We start from the raw sequence: 18,177 nt of genomic DNA, 5'->3' as shown, positions 1-18,177 counted from the left end.
TGAGTTCATAAACTACTACTTCCTGAGGCTAGTTGGTACACAATAATAATTGTAGGATGAATGAATTAGTAAATGATGACAAATTCATTTCATCCCCTGAGAAACTCAGTCTTAAGATTTTCACTATGAAAATAAAATTTCTTAACTAAGACTCATCCTGTTTCTGTTAACAAAAGTTAATTTCTTATTTGCATTCTGCTTTGCCTTATAGGGCCTGATTTAATTTTGGTTCTAGAATTTCCATGTTTTTGGGACTTCGTGCTCTCCCAGGAAGTACCTGAAAGGGGTTTCTGCATCATCTACAAAATCATTTACTTTGCCTCTATTAGAAAGCAGAAGAAACTGGTCTCTAGGGACTTCTAAGAGGGCTCTCTTTTGCACCCAATATATACCCATTCAAAAATTCTACTTTCCCAGGAGCTGCATTCCCTTTGGACCAGGCATTGATAGAGCACTTACTACCAGTTCACTATTCGTGAAGCTGGCCATCATGTAGGGGAAACTGCTTCCATGTGATTTATATTGACTTCATTTTGTCAAGTAGAGCTTCACTAATTCCTTGTTAAATTGAATTCAATTCATTAATGAGTTTCAATCATTAGCTAATAAGGCAGCAAGTGCTGGGGCAAGACCAGTAAGAGCTAGTGAAGGACTGATGGGGAGGATATCTTAATGTGACTAAAAACTCCATCTTTAGTAAATATTTAAAAATGGAATGTGGGACTAAAATAGATATTTAAGGAAATCTTAGCACATGATCACTATTTTCAAACCTTCATCTTTCTAACCTATTTGGTATTGCTTCACAAAGACCTGTGCTGACTCTAAATTGCATTCTTTCCCCCTGACTTATGACAGAGATTATGCTTCTGTTAGATGTATGCTCCCCTGGTTGTAGAATTCTAAAAGTCCTCTTTTAACCCATTACTCCGTGTGTGCAGGGGTGTGTGTGTGCAGGGGTGTGTGTGTGCGTGTGTGTGTGTGCGTGTGTGTGTGTGTGTGTTTGCCTGTATATGATAACAGCTTTGTATTTTCCATGTATGGCACTTCCTTCTTGACTTTGCCAGAGTAAGAGAGCTCTTTTAACTTAGCAAATGGATGGGTTTCTGGTCTAAGATATTATAGAAAAATAAAAAATAATATTTGTGGGGACAGAGCCAGAAGTGCAGTTTCCAGGCTCTCGGCCTCATGCTAAAAGGTGCTGGCTCAGGTTGTAAATGGCCATCAACTGTGATTGGGTGGCCATCGGCTGTGGCTAGTTGGCCGTCAGCTGTAACCAGTGAGCCATTGGCCACTAATATAACTGCCGTGGCTACGCTAGCAAGAAAAATGGGGGCTAGCAAGAAGATGGTGGATGAGCTAGCAAGAGCATATTGCAGAGAGGCGGATGCCGCCAGCGAGAATACAGTGATATGACTCCCCTACTTATGGCTCCGTGGGTGTTCCTTTTTGGCCTCACCATATCCTGCGTTCTTATGTGGGGAGCGGGAGCAGAGACCCCACAGGCCGCCTGATGACTCCGTGCATGACAATATTATATTTCTGCCCACAGGCCCTGTTCTCAACCCTGTTTGTTATTAATACATTAAAATTGTCTGACAAAAAAAAAATTAAATACCAATGCATGAGATACCTTAAACCAACTGAATCAGAATCTCTGGAAATGGGGCCCAAGCACTAGTATTTATTTTTTTAATATCACATTCCTTGTAATAAATTCCCATTATTAATGGACTTTATACTTCTCTGCTGGTAAGTCTGATTTCTGTAGCTTTACCCTTCACAACTTGCAGGAACGAAGTTCATATTGCCTCATCTATAAATTGTTAAAGTTTGCACACTTTCCCAAAGATAAATGTATATCTTGAGGCATTTATTCTAGCTATTATCTTTATTGTAATTTTTTTTTGAAAAGTATGTTGGCAAACAAATGTTCCTTGAAATGATATTCAAAATCCTTTTGTGGTTTTATTAAATTTGCAATGAGAGAGAGGTCTAGAATGCTGCAAGTTATTTATACAAAGGAAAAAAACAACAACAGGTCACATGTTTTCTTTCTTGTTTAAAGTAATTGGCTCATCTACTGTGTATACCTACTTTCATTGCCAAGTTCAAATTTGAGAATAGATGATCTCTCAGAATACCTATTAATTTTCATGCATCCATGCATTATCTTATTTTTTTTAAATGAATAATCACACTCTCTAAAACTGCGTTTAGATTTTAGGGAGCTAAGAATGGTAAATCATAAAGCAAGAGGATGCCAGAAGAAACATTAGGCTTAAAAGTTTCATGTTGTCTTTTTTTCTTTTAAGTTAATAAATAAGCTACGAAGGGAGACTATGGAGGTGTAGAAATGTGGTAAATTTTAGAGTATGATAAACCTGGATTTGAATCTCATGTTTCACTCACACTTAGCCAATGTATTGGCAAGTCTGAAGGTAACATCATCAACCATCAGGACTCTTGCAACAGCCCCCTGCCCTCTCCCACCTCTCTCTTCTTTCCATATCTAATCCTTCAGGAAACCTACATGCAATAGACAAAGAAAATCCTTTTTGTTATGGTAGTGGAGTTTTTCTTTTTTTCAGTTTTATTGAGGTATAATTGACAGACAGAAATTGCATATATTTAAGGTGTACAACTTGATAATTTGATATATTGTATACATTGTGAAATGATCAAGATAATAAAGCCAATTAACATACCTATCATCTCACTTAGTTGCTATTTGCTTCCTTCCCTCTCCTCTCTCTCTCTCTCTCTCTCTCTCCTTCTTTCTTGTGGTCAAAATACTTTCTGGTGGTCAGAGATCTACCCTCTTAGCAAATTTCAAGTATATAATGCAGTTTTGTGTGGATCCTGAGAAAGAGGATAGCTACCAAGAGGGGCTCCTGGTGGCTAACTGGGCTCAATTTAAAAAACACAGCTTAGCACCATTTCTACACAGGGGCCTCTCATGCAAACTGTGCTTCAGGGAGAAGCCTGAATTGCCTGCCTATACTGTGTTCTGCCATTTGAGCCAGACCTTATAAAGGAGTTCCTGGAACTGTATTTCAACCAATAAAACTGAGACTTCCCTATCTAATCAGAGCTGTGCAGCTATATACCTTAGCATCTCCACTGACCAATCAGAGCAGCTCTATTCTGACAATCAGAACAGTGCCTTTTGGACCAATCAAACTGAGATGATTTGGAGTCTTCATTTGCATGAGGATGGACCAATCAGGGACCAGGGGCAGGGACTTCTGTCTATATAAGTCAGCTTTCCTTTCGCCCAGAGAATGCACTTTCCCTTTCCACCAAAGACTGAAAACTGTGTTTTCTTTGATGGAGCTGAAACCTGGAAGACAAATCAGTGGAGATGTTTTACCGGACCAGAACAGAGAAGAACAAGTACAGCAGGGCAGAGCAGAGCAGAACTGTGTAGCCAGAGAGGGGCCTGGCAGAGGGCCTCCTTGCCCCAGGGCTGCCTCACAGCAGTGCTGTTCCACAGCCATGCTGCTTCATAATTGAGCTGTAATACTATTGAACTCTTCCAAATCCGTGCTGTTCTCACAGTCGTGCTGTATTACAATTGAGTGGTTTGCACTGAATAAAGTTTCCTTCTTCACCATGTGCCAAATTGGAATTCCTGTTGGTGTTGAATTCGCACTGACCTTTCATTGACAATTGTTAACTCTGGTCATCATGCTGTATATTAGATCTCCAGAATTTACTCATGTTGCATAACTGAAACTTTGTACACTTTGATGCTCCTCATTTCCCGCTCTCTCTAGCAACCACTGTTCTACTCTCTGCTTCTATGAATTTGATTGATTCCACATATAAGTGAGATGATACAGTATTTGTCTTTCTGTGTCTAGCTTATTTCACTTAGCGTAGTGTCTTCTGGGTTCACCCATGTTTTCCAAATTGAAGGATTTCTTCTTTTTGTAAGGCTGAACTCCTTTTAAAACATAAATATGACGGCTGAAAACTCTTCCCTTACTTTCTATTATAATTGGAATAAATTCCACACTCCTTATCCTAGCTCTAAAATTGTGATCTCACCATCTACTCTCTTCCTGTTATATACTCTTTAGTCATACAAGGGTCTTTAGAATAGGCTAATCTAATTGTTATCTTATAGTCTTTGCACAGATAATTCCAGAGCAAGATAGAGATAGAGCAAGGGTTTATCTTACACCCTCATCAGGCAATCACATATGTAATGTTTTGCAAATCTGTTACCTCATCGGTGAAACTTTTTTTTCCCATGAGAAAGTCACTGGAATTATCTAGACATTATTCTGAGTTATCTAAGCTAAGAGAATGGTACTACTCATTCTAGGCATTGAAAGATCATTAAATTAAATAATTATTAAAGATAATGCTAGCTCACTTTTACATATTAATAACTGGAGAAACTATTATGGAAAGAAGGCAGAATTGCGGGATGGTTAAAAGTGTGCACTCTGCATTGCTCAGATGGCCTTTGTTTGAATTCTGGGTCTGCCGCCTCACTTGCTTTGTGATCTTGAATTAGTAACTTAACATTGCTTTGCCTTACTACCTTCATTTATCAGTTGGGGGTTATAATATATTGTATCTTCGAGGACTGTTCTGAGGATTCCATCAGACATTCATATAAAGTGTCTGGCATGTAGTAAGTACTCAGTAAATATGTAATTATTTTATAATAATTATTAGTATCTTGAATCATGATCTACAGAACAACACATTGAAACATGCCAGCTAAGTTACTTATTGATGAACAAATTATTCTCAAATCAAAGAGCCTCAGCTAATTATGTATATAAGCCCAAAGTACTATTTTGAAGCACCTGCCATTTGATATTCTCATTTTATTTGATCATGTTACCAGGTTTGCTTTTGACTTAACTTATGGTTTTATGATTCACTGTTTATCTCTAAGTTTTTGAAAAAAATTGGTGAGAGAGGTCAAATCCAGGAAGCAATGGAAGATAGGGTTCCTGATTTCATAACAGTTAAGAAAGATTAAATACAAAGGAAAAATAACCTCGTTAGAAAAGCTGCTTTCAGGGGTCTGGGAGAATTAAGGCTAGAATTTTGTTAGTTTGAGCCAGGCAGAAATAAAGAGGTGTAGATTGGGAAGTGGAGAGATTGTTGCCCATGAGAGGAATTTCTTGCTTGACTATTTCATCTTAGATCCCATTTCATAAATTGACTGATTGCTTTTTCTTAAACTCAAATGCAAGTCCTAAGTATAGAAGAGTAATTCTAGTGAAATATTTATATGTAAAACCCCTTTGGAGTAAAACACTTTATTTGTGTATACTTATAATTATTTTCTGGCTTATTTAGAATAGTGTATAGTTTGAAAATTCTGGAACTGAAATTTATATCCTTTAAATATGCATAAAAATATTTGGTCCACCTCAATAAGAAATGAGGTTTGTTGATTCAGGTTTCCCTCAGCCAGCTTGATAAGCAGAAAGACTGTCATTTGCAGAATTCTGGAAAAGGAAGATATTACAGTGACTTCACCTACTTTCCTAGTGCAGGTTTCACGACTAAATGCACCATGTCAAAGGTCTGCCCAATTTGCTCAAGGAAGGGAAGAGGTATATTAGTCACTTCAAATACCCAAATAGGCTTTGTTTACCTTAGAGGCCCTAAGTTATCTTACTCCTCTCCTTTTCATGCTTTCTACGTCCAGCCCAATTAAATAACAATATTCTTGTCACATCCTTTATTTCCTAGGATCTTTGGGTTTGTGTACAGTCACCTCTCCCTGCAAGGCATCACCCCCATGTCCACACACCCAAATCTAACTTGTCGTCTAATCTCAGTTCAGATGTCATTTGGAGCTTTTCCTAATATTTTCAAGCAATAATCCCAACATTAAAACATCTCCTAGCTTTTCATCAGTACTTCTAATCTGGCATTTTATTCCACACATATTTATTGTATATGTACAATGTGCCATACACTCCATGCCAGGGATATATCAGTGTCTGAAACAGTTAGAAATCCTTGTAAACTGAATAAATAAGTTAACATTGTGTGTTAGATAATGATAAATGTTAAAGAGAAGAAGTAGAAAAAGAGAGAAATAGGAAGTAGGAAGACCGCAATTTTATGTGTTCCAAAGAGCCCTGTCAGGAAAGACCTGGAGTGTAACACGCAGCAGTTTAGGAGAAGAGCCTCAGGCAGAGCCAAGGGCAGCTTGAAGACTCTGGGTGGGAATGTGCCTCCTATGAGATGCCATTGGGCTAGGATTGGAGAGCGAGGAGGGAAAGAAGTTGGAGATAAAGTCATGGCGAATGGGGAGTCATAGGAGAGCGTGAGGCAGGTCCTTAGAATGACTGACGTTTTCTGAGGGTTAGATGACAAGCCACTGAACGGTTCTGATCATTATGAGGCATGATCAAGCTCATTATTTTTTTCACAGGAGCAGCAATGCAGCAGTGAGAGTGCCGGTTCTCGAAATATTCTGAATATAGAACCGATGGAATTCATTAAAATACACATCACGTGGGAGAAAAAGAGAAGCAAGTGTCACAAAGGCCTGTGACCTAAATAATTGGAAACAAGGAGCTGCCATTAGTTGAAATGGAGAAAGCTGTAAAAGGAACAGGAAGTAGTGTCAGGCATTCTGGTTTGGACACATACAATTTAAGATTCTTCCCTGTCCTGTGGTCAATTTGATATATAAATTAGATGTTTCAGGGAGCAATTGGGCTGGTGAGACAAATTTGGGAGTTATAAGCATTTATTTTATATATGTGTATATATATTTAATGTATCTATATTGTGTATATATGTATATATGAGTGTGTATATGTTATATATACATATATACACAATAATACATATATATAATAATAATATATGTAAATATATATATACACACATATATGTGTGTGTATATACACATATACATACATATGTGTATATATATACATGTGTACGTATATGTATGTATATATATATGTGTGTATATATATATATATATACATATATATACACATTTAGTTCTATTCTCAATTTTTTGAGAAACCTCCATACTGTTTTCCACAGTTATACCAATTTACATTCCCACCAACAATGAACAAAAGTCTACTTCCTCACCAACACTTGTTATTCCTTGTCTTTCTGATAATAGCCATTCTAACAGGTGTAAGGTGATGTCTCATTTTTTTTTCATTTGCATTTCTTTGATGATTAGTGATGTTGAGCACCTTTTGGTCATTTGTATGTCCTTTGATCAAATTTTTTAAATTGGGTTATTTGTTTTTTGTTACTGAGTTGTACGAGTTTCTTGTGTATTTTGGATATTAACCCCTAGTGAATATGTGGTTTGCAAATATTTTCTCCCATTTCATAAATTGCCTTTTTATTTTCTTGATGGTTTTTTTTGCTGTGCAGATGCTTTTTAGTTTGAAAAGAAAGCTTTTGGTATTCATTTCTGACGTGCTGGATTTTATACTCGTTCTCCCTTCCTATTTTCTGTTCATAGTCATCTTTAAAAGTTTTGCTTCAGGATAGTCTTAGTGACTGCAAATTCTGAGGGAAGAAAGTAACACACGCAGAATTTCAAATACGACCTTGTTCTTAAACTTGAGATGGCCAGCCATTCACTACAGCCTGCTCTAGGACAGTTCTGTACTGGAGACAGTCAGTGGGAAGGAACTAGTCCCTGTCCTCACGGATCTGACACTTTAATTAGTAAAGATAAAATACACTTTAAGAAGCCTAAGTTTTTACCAAGCCTAAGTTGTAAAATAAGCTTTGACTCATTCCTTTTCCAAACTCCAAAATCCAATTAATCATGAAGTCTCTTATATTCTAATTTCTCATCCTACAGCCACCTACAGTTCATAAGCATTCTCACTTGTTCTGATGGCTCTGATCTTCTCTCTCACTGAGAGGGATTCCCTCCACTCTTCCCCTTTGGAACACAAAGAGTAAAATTTATTGATAACTACATTAGTTAATAAATTATAAAATACAACATACCTAAAGTGATGATTCAGTTCATGTGTACATAACTCATCTCAAGCAGTCAATACAATATGCTGCCTCCTTTCTCTACATTCTTATGTGACATACTTACTCTATGCCCATCTGAAAAGACTGATATGTCCAGGGTTGAAATCTTATGATGTCACCTCCATTCTCAGCTTAAAGACTTTCAATATGCCCTCAATATCTTTTTGTTGTTGTTGTGTTTTTTTTTGAGTTTCAGATGGGCCCTCAATATTCTTAAAAGTCCAAACTCTCTTACATGGCTCTTGAAGTTTTTGATATGGTGTGGACTTGTTATTTGGGTCTACCTCTAATCCTTACTCTCCTCATGTGCTGAAGGCTCCCATTTTAAACTGTTGTGTTACCCGCACCTCATACCCTCTCTTGCCTGTAGGGTTTTGTGCATGCCGATTCTTCCCTAAAAGTACTTTCCCTTTCATTTTGCTTGTAAATTCCTCCTTGTCTTCCATGGCCCCAATCTAAGAACTCAGGTCATCTCTCTTAAATGTGCTCATAAAAACCTGTACCTCCTTTATCATAATCCTTATGGAACTGTATTGTTATTGCCAACTTATTGGTTCAGATTCCTGTGGAAACTCAAACTCGCTGAATCCAGTGACTATATTTTTCTCCTTTTATGCCAACTGGCTAGTATCTAACACATAGCAAATATACAACAATTATTTGTCAAATTGAAATTCATAAAAAAAAGCACTTTATGGTATAGATTAAATGTTTTTGTGCCAAATTAAGGAAAAAAAAGATTTTAAAGTTTATTAAGCACTTGCCCTATATGAGGCATTGGGGAAATCAAGGTGAGCATGATAAAATTCCTGTCATCTAAGAACTCAGTTTAGTGGATTAGTTACTTTTACTTCCCTTTTCTGTAAGTTTTACTGAACTGCCACATTTGTTACCACCTTTTTAGATAATACGTTGAAGAACCCCAAATTTTAACCCAGGTCTGCCTTACAAGTAATAGGTAGAGTTAATTAGAGAAGGCTGGAATTTGTTCTTGAAATAAAACTTCAATGAATCTCTTAGAAATTGGGCTGAACTTTGAAAGGAATACATCGCATGGAAGGGAATACCGAAAGACTCATTTGAGATAAAAATGACTGAGTAGCTTGGCTAGAGTAAACATATTCTGAAGAGTAAGTGCAAGAATGAGGTCTGAGGATTGTAAACGGGATCTGGGTCATGGAAAGGGGTTTGGAGAAATGAAGACCTTCATCATTAGACTTTGATCACGTAGAAAATGGATTATGCTAGTAGATTGATATACTACAACAATATAATGATGTTTACATATGATATATAATGAGCATTTAAAAAAAACCATCTGGGTTATACAAATATAAAATGAGAAGGTTGAAGTTATAGTGAAAAGTTGAAAATACATTAAAACATCTCCAACAGTCTCCAACAATGACAGTGCATTTCAGAGCCTGTAACTTTAGTTCTTAAAATTTTAAGGACAAGTTAAATGCTTGTGCGAGGATGAATAATTTTGGCCTTTAGTAGTTTACTTTAAAAGCTTCAAAAATTATTACAATCTAGAACTTTGTTAGATTTTTATATTTTGAGCACAAGAGAATTTTAAATATTCTTCAGAAGTGGTGTCTATATCAGTTGAAAGCTATCTAAAGAGGATAGCATCCTGATCTACATCCTCACTGAAACTAAACTAAAAAGAAATGTGCCCTTACTGAAACAGGAGGGATTTGGGGAGAACATAACAAAAACCTTGCACATGTTAGAGATTGCTAAACATGTATACTTGGACCCTCAAAGGGGAAGTTTTTTGAAAGTAATATAAGTGTTCTAATATGTAGTTAAAATGCCTTTTATAGGCCTATTATTTTGAAGAGTGAATAGTACAAGGGCCACTATAATTTTCCAGGCAAAATGATTTAATGTTCATTTTCCATTTGATAGTTCATCCTAGCTTCCTCCAAGGAAACTGAGTTCTTGGAGTTTGATTAATAAGCAATAGATTATTTATTAATGACTAATCTCTGAATATAGCTGTATACAGAACATTAAAAGAGTACACAACTGCCAAAGTAGGTAGTGATACCTTTCTTTTAAGGAGGCTGTTTAAAATAGACTCAGTTTCCGGGAAATTTTTGCTTTGAGACACAAATTTTAATTCAGTCCGCTGAGAAGCTTTCTAAGACAGGAGGCTAGATCAAGGAGACAAGAGAGTAGAAAAAAAAATTGAGAGAGAGAATGGATAGAGAAAGAAATAAAGGGACAGAGAGTGGGTAAAAAGTAATAGAGGCAAAAATAGGAGGGAAATGTGGTGGATTTAAAGGAGCACAAAGTGTATGTTGTGTACTGGTTACACCAAGGCTCGCTATGAAGACTGACAAGTCTGAAATTTCAGGTTTCTCTGAGAAACCTACATCAAAATGTCTCCAGGCCAGAGGCATCAGCAGCATCTAGGACTTGTTAGACCTGCAGATTATTGCCTCCCCCACCAAAGCCTGAATCAGAACTCATGGAGTGGGGCATATCAATCTGTGTTTTAATAAACAGATTAAACTCCTGGGAGGAGGGTGGCAGGGGGCTGACAGCACTAAACTTGAGTACCGCTTGTATTTCTTGTTCATGGAACTGTTTATCGAAGACATTCAGCAGGTGGCCTTCAAGAGTTCAAGACTCAAACTGACAATAACTTGTGGCTCTACGTGCATCTGCGTCCACAGTCCTTTCTAATCAGCGCTGAGTAGACCCCATCCTGCTTCTGGGAGGCACGCCTCCCTTATGCAGCGTTCTGAGAGGAGCTTTCTCGTGCATTCTCCTTGGCCAAGTCTAAGGTGAGTGATGCTCAGTTTATTTCATAGTTTTACAGCTTTAACAGCCCACTTCCTGTTCATGCCATTTCGGGGGCCAGAATGTTGTTTTAATGTCAAAATAGCCAAATGTTGCTTGTTTGTTTTATCCAGCCTGGTGGTTTCTTAGGCAATAAAATTGCTTCAAAAATTCCTTATATAGACTGATTAAAAATTCGACTTACAGGCTTTTAAGCTGTGCCATATGCTATTGTGCCAGTAACGACACCCCAAAGTCTTTTCTCAGCATCACTCTTAAGGCAGATTACTTTTTCTTTTTGAGCCTTCTTTCTCATATGCTTCTCTCACATTAATGATGGCTACCTCAGGCTATCCGATAACGATGTGTTTAGGTAGAGAAGCATTAGACTGAATTTTTCTACAAGGTAGTCTTAATGTGATTTTGTTGCTCAAAACATTTCTTAGTCTTATTTTATACTGTCTGTGGTTTTAAAAACAGAGTTGGTTTTTCAACTCTGCAAGCTCTCAGATTTCTGTATTCTTTCTTTTTCTTTCTTTTTTTTTTGCCTTGCAGATTGCTCACTGAGGTTATCTTTTCCTTCTGCACTGCTAAGCATAGCCAGTAAAAAACACCACTAAAAACTGATGTTTGTTTTCCAACCTCTTCCCTTAGAGTTACAGGCAAAGGATTTCCCCACTATGTTAATGCAGATGACATTTTTGCCATTTGTTTTAACGAGAGTGTAGTGTGGCTCTCCAGGTTTTCTGCTTCCATAGCAGTTTTCTTGCCACCAGCCACCTGATCACTGTCAATGCAACCACATCCCATTACACGGTGACAATTTCTGCATGAGTTAAAGTAATGCGAGCTTACATAAAAATAATCCCTGAGTCTCAGTGACTTTATAGAAAAGAACTTTATTTCTGGTTACATAACAGTTCAATACAAGTATTCCCAAGGTGTTCAGTGACTCAGGTGTCTTTGACCTTATGGCTTTGAATCCACCCATCTCCTCGTCTTCTGAGTCTTGTGCATGTAGCCAGTGAGGGGAGAAAGAGAGCAGAGGATGACATTAAAGCTTCTAAGGGCCAGGCCTGCGTCTTTTTTCACTCTGCTTATCTTCCTTGGGCTAGAACTCAGTCAAACTTCCAGGAGGCTGAGAAGTGTAGTTAAGCTGTGTGCTCAGTGGTAAAAGGGAAAGTGTTTTGCCTTGTGAAAGATCTTTCAGGCTCTGTGGCATGAAAGAGAGAAATGGCATGCAATAGTAAAGGTGAGTGTGGAAGAGCAGTGAGGAGGAAAAAATGTTGAGAGATGACTAGAAGACGTAAAGAACAAAGGGAAGTTAGGAAGGAGAATTAGTCACTTGATCTTTGGATTTATGAACTAAGATGGACTGCATTTCCCTCTTTACAGATAAAAAATTGAGGTTTCAGGAACCTGATAAATTACCTAATTTCATAGAGCAAAGAAAGGTTATTCTTATATTCAGACCCAAAGATGTCTTAAAAGAAAGCTCATGATCTTTCCACTAGAAGGAACACACACACACACACACACACACACACACACACACACTCACACCCACACTCATTAATATCCAATAGCGTTACACCCCGTGAAGCTAAGTGATATTTGATGCTATACTTAGAACTTCATTATTCTACCTGCCGTTTTTCTTTATTAGAGATATAGCAGGCATAATAGCTGTTAACAATTTGATTAGTTAAGAAAATATGCTCAATTAATTAACTTGAATATAAATTGGTGACAGTACCTCACAAATAATCAAGACTTTCACTAATGATGTATTATAAAATAGTTAAATTGTTTTGCAAGTGGAAAGATTTACCCTTTGAGTCTAAATCCTAAATGTTGTTACATTGCTCATTCAATAAAATGCACAGCATTTTACGTAATTACGATAATTTGTCTCCAAAAGCAAATATTTGAAAACTACATGAATTCCTCAGACACTCATAAGCTTTTTTTCCTGACCTGAGAAAGCAAGCATCAAACTGATGGCTTTTGTTTAAACAGACACAAGTGTATGCATAAAAAAATAAATGATTAGATTTTATTATTACACTAGAACAGAAATAAATGGATTCCGTTTATTCAAACAACCATTTTTCTCTAAGTAAAACTTTTATTTGGGAGCCTTTAGCGATCTGGATGTGAGGCAAACTGTTTTGGTTTCGTCCTTCCAAGAATGGAAATGTTCCTAAGCCACCATGTAAACAAGGCTTCTATATGAATTGTGCATGTTATTGTGCTAACTAAAATTTGAAGCCTCTTAAGCCATTTAACTTACCATGTAACAAAAATACAGACTTCTATGTTGTCTCCATACTCTGATCTTTGGAGAGAAGCTCATCCCTCAGCTGTAGCCCACTCAGACAGAATTATTTTGGACGGTCTGTTCATTAGTCGTCTCATCCTGGCAAACAGAATCCTATTTGTAATTCTAAGATAGGTCCACCTTCTTTATGTGCACAGCTCTGAAAATAACCAAAAGGTTCCGTTTAATTTTGTGAGATGTTGAACTGTTAAAAGATAAACCGAGGCATATTAAACATTTTCAAGTTTATTTGAGTAGGAATTGATTTAAATTGGGCAGTGCTGAACTGGAAGAGGTTAGGAGCGCTCCCCTAACAGTATCTCTGCGGGGAGACTTTTATAGAGAAAGGATGGATGTGAAGTAAAGACATATTGATTGACTATAGCCTAAAGCCTCGTTAGCTGTTTGTAATTGGTTGTCCTTAGCATTTTGATTTCACAACCTTGAGGCATTTATAGACTTAGATTTTTCTGCTTACATAGGCCACCAGGGCATTAGAGTCCTATCAGTCTAATGGCCTCCTTGTTAAAATAATGTAACAGTGTATAATTAAGGACAATTTAAATATAAAGGGGCCCTGGAGACTTTACAGTTTATTCTCCCTGTTGCACAGAGGATAAAATAAAGAAAATATCAGAGAACCATGTGACTTGCCCAAGATTAATCCACTTTTTAAAGTCAAAGAAGTTCCTAGCCTTTGTCATTCTAATTTTGTTATTATTATTATTATTATTATTGTTCCCACTAATTCTTGCTGACTATTTAGTATCCTTCTGTTAAACAAGTAAATGGAGGTATTTGAGAGTCACTTCTCTGCCTATACTTGATTCTATACTTAAAGTGTATTCAAGGTACACATGGGATCATCTAACAAGGGCTTTTTATAGCTGTCACACATAACTATAGGTATCCAATTCCAAAATATATAGGCTTCCAATAGATGGCCAATAGGATTTATTAAATAATTCCTAGAATGGTCAAATTTCATTTCTGGCAGTGCCAATTCTTGCTGGCTGTATCACACTAAACATCAGGTAATGTACTTTAATTGACAAAATAAATAATTTCCAAATACCCAGATTTGTGGCACTATACAGCCAATAGAGTCAGTTTGTCCAATTCATAGATATAGTTGGTAGCTTGTAAACAGCCTCCGAAGGAAGGATTGGTATATGTTATGGAATTAAAGGCTGAGAAGATGGTAGTTGAAGCAGATAAACATAGGTAAGATACTAAGTGAATTTATAGCAACATATAGTGTTATCAGGTGTTTGGCATTTGGGTTCTTATTGCATTTGAACAAAGAAATACAGTTGAAAGAGTTAAAAACACATTTTAGAAATACAGTTTTTTAAATAAAGAAAGCATATAATATAACTCTTGAATGAGATGACAATCTTTATAATAAATACTTTTAAAGTAAGGCAGTTATAAAATTTTCTTGGCCGAGAGAAAAATAAATGTGTTTTAAAGTAAGAACAAACAATGTAATTTTTTGGATAAAAAATACTAGCTTTTCTCTAATTGTGAGGAGAAATGAGTTGGAAAAATGGTCACTTGTAGTTCAGTAAATAATAGGTCTTCATTTTTAAAAAGGAATTAGTTGAGGTGGCCAGATGACTCAGTTGGTTAGAGCCCGAGCTCTGAACAACAGGATTGCCGGTTCGATTCCCACATGGGCCAGTGAGCTGTGCCTCCACAACTAGATTGAAGGACAATGACTTGTAGCTGATGGGCCATGGAGAAACACACTGTTCCCCAGTATTCCCCAATAAAATTAAAAAAAAAAAAAAGGAATTAGTCAATGGAAAAAAGAAAGATAATCATTTCCTTGAGGTTTTTATTATAACTTATAGAACTTTGTAGACTCTATAGAAAACAATGAACTTTTTCATTAATAGTTAATTACTAAAGTATCAATTTTGTAAAATAGGCATTCTTTTTGTGTTGGTTTTGAGAGGAAAGTGAATATTAGCATAATGGGTTATTAGTCAATTGCTGGTGTTAAGAACTAGCTATTCACTGTAAGTAGATGCTACACATATTCAAATGATTCTCTCTATAGAATTTTTTTGGGTTCCCACATGGGTTAACTCTGTGAAAGTTTCAATACCAATTTAATTCTGTTTCACTTTGGAAATAGTGTCTTAATAAATGTCTGTATACCTTAGGTAAGTGAATAATACACTGAAATATTGCTCACTATATTGTTATATTAAAGAATTCAGTTTAGTAGTTAGTGACTTTTTAAAAAAATCTTAGTCATCAAAAAACAATACAAAATCTAATGTAAAAGTAAGGAATATTAGGAAATCAGGGGAGGGGCGTTTATAACTTTGTTTAAATGTTATTCTAATTTATAACCAAATATAGTGAAGAAATGAAATAGTTATGGTATGAATTGTAGAAGATAGGTACTGCTGTGCAAAACAAAACAAAACAAAACCAGAAGTCTGGTTATCTGGTTATCAGAGGAGTAGAGAATTTAAAGACGGAATTTTACATGTTGGGCAAGTAAACAAGATTTAAAAATTCCAACTTTGTGTAGTCATTGAGAAATAGTTCAATTATTTAGCAAGCTAAAGATATCATTTGTGATTAAAATACTAAGTAGATAAATGTTATTTTCTTACACTGTTGAATATATACCAAGATGAAAAGATGGGGATATTTTGAGGTGTTTTAATGCTCTATTTCAGCTGTGAACTACTAGGACCTAAAGATAATTAGAATTAACTTTTCAGAAGCTGATTGTCCATGTAATCTATTTCCATGTTCTTTTTCTCAATATTTGTCTTTTCTTTTTCATTGTTAGCAAAAAGGGAGACAAATGGCTTTGGAAACGAAATTAGTTGATTTTGCATAAAACCTCAACCTAAATTTTAGGTTTACCTAGGTGGGGATTAAGAAAATCTTTTAATTTAAATAGAGATTGGGCATCCTTTGAATATTTTACTTATTCATGCATTTTATGTCTGAACAAACTACTTTCAATCTATCTGTATATTTGTACCTTGCAATAAGATGTTGTCAAATAATGCCAGAAATACATTGCAAAATAATTTTCTTTTCAATAAATATGTAAGTATACAATGATGAACAAATTATTTTAACGATACTTTACATATTAAATTCTTGATTATTGCTACTTTTAAACAGCAAACTGAGGTATTTCCAATTCAGATCAGCTAATTGTTACCTGATAGTAGACTTTGGGTTTTGTTTTGTTTTGAGATATTCATGTTATGTAATTTATACCATAACTACCTCATTTTCTTACTCTATATTGACTACCTACTAGTTAATATTTAAAAAGGGATTAAAATATTCTCCCTGGTTTTCTCCCTAAATTTCCAACTTACTGTGTAGCTAAAATTTTATTATATTTTAAAGTATCTTTATATGGATGATAAGTTTGATAAGTCTTCCCATCCAGAAATGATAACTTTGAAAGTAATGGAAGAAGAAACATAAGTTTATAATTTATTATATTTAATGATACTGGAAGTGAATGTCCATCTTAGTAATTACAAAATAAAAACCCAAAGGAATGATATATTAAATAGGTAACATTTGAACTTTATCTTTTAATTTATGCAAACTATATGATGATTTCATTGTGTCAAATACAATAATCATTTATCATTCCAGTATAATGGAAATTAATGATCTGGATAAAATGGTGGAAATGATAGATTTCAATTTCTCTATTTCAGTCAGTTTCAACCAGTGACCTACATAGTGACCTTCACAGTCATTTTCAAGTGATTGAAATGAGTTTGACTATACAATATTAGGTTGGTGCAAAAGTAATTGCAGTTCGAAAGGCTAAAAATTACGGCAAAAACTGCAATTACTTTTGTACCAACCTAATAATTTGAAAAGAATAAGAACAAACATAAATGCTTTGTGTTTCTAATATATTGAAGTTCCTATTTAGTTGATAATTTGAGATTATAACACTCCCATTAATACTTTTGCCCACTTCAGAGATTATTTTCACTAAAATTGCTGTATTTAATGGTTTACCGTTTGCACAAAAAGCTAATCAGGCAATCAACCATAGATGTAATGAGCATTTCAAAGAAGAGAAATGTGTACTTATGAATTATCTGTTCAGGTTTATTGCCCATTTTCCATAGGAGTATTAAGGTCCTCTTATTTGTTTGTAAAAGATCTGAACAAACCATTAACCCCTTGATAATATAGCCTAAGAATTAGACACAGAGGTTTGAACCAGGTGGCTTGAGTTCAAATCACAACTCCACCATTTATTAGCTGGAAAACCTGGGGGAATTTTCTTAACCTTTCCTCACTTTTTTCATTTGTAAAATGATGACAGTAATGCTACCTGTCTTTTAGTATTGTTAGCAAAGTTAAATGCCTAATTTTTGTGAACACTTAGAAACATTCTATTCATTTCCTCTTCCAAGAAATGAAGATAATAACCATAATGCCATTTTATAGTGTTATGAGATTAAATGCTTTTATATATATAAAGTGATCAGAATGGTGCCTGGCATTTGATAACTGCTGTGTAACTGCAAGTGTTATTATTACTTTTACTTTTATTACCATTATCATGATTATTATTTTAACAATGCCTCGTGTAGGATAATCCCACTATTATTATTATCTAGTTCAAATACTTGGTTTATGGTATTTTCTAAAGTTTTCCATCTTTAAGCAATGGTAACATTTGATATTCAGATATATACTAGTCATGCCATCACATTCTTTGCATAACTGTCTTAATCTGCTTGGGCTGCATAGCAAAACACCACGGACTGAGTGGCTTAAACAATGGACACTGCTGTCCCTTTCTGGCCCAGAGGGAAGAGGGGCATTAGCCTGCAGCACAAGAAAGGTGTGTGCAGACTTTCTCCCTGTGTCAGCTGTGGATTGAAACCTGCTGGCCGTGGGGGACCAGGACTCACTATTGAACTTGATCTTGCACTGTCTCTTATCTAAAGCGGTGTTCCATCCCGCGCTTGTGTGGGTCATGTCTGCTTGCCCATCGCAGCATCTACAAACCATGCAGTAGA

The sequence above is a fragment of the Rhinolophus sinicus genome, linkage group LG05, assembly GCF_036562045.2.
Source record: "Rhinolophus sinicus isolate RSC01 linkage group LG05, ASM3656204v1, whole genome shotgun sequence".
NCBI classification, from domain to species: domain Eukaryota; kingdom Metazoa; phylum Chordata; class Mammalia; order Chiroptera; family Rhinolophidae; genus Rhinolophus; species Rhinolophus sinicus.
This window is presented reverse-complemented; position numbering follows the sequence as displayed.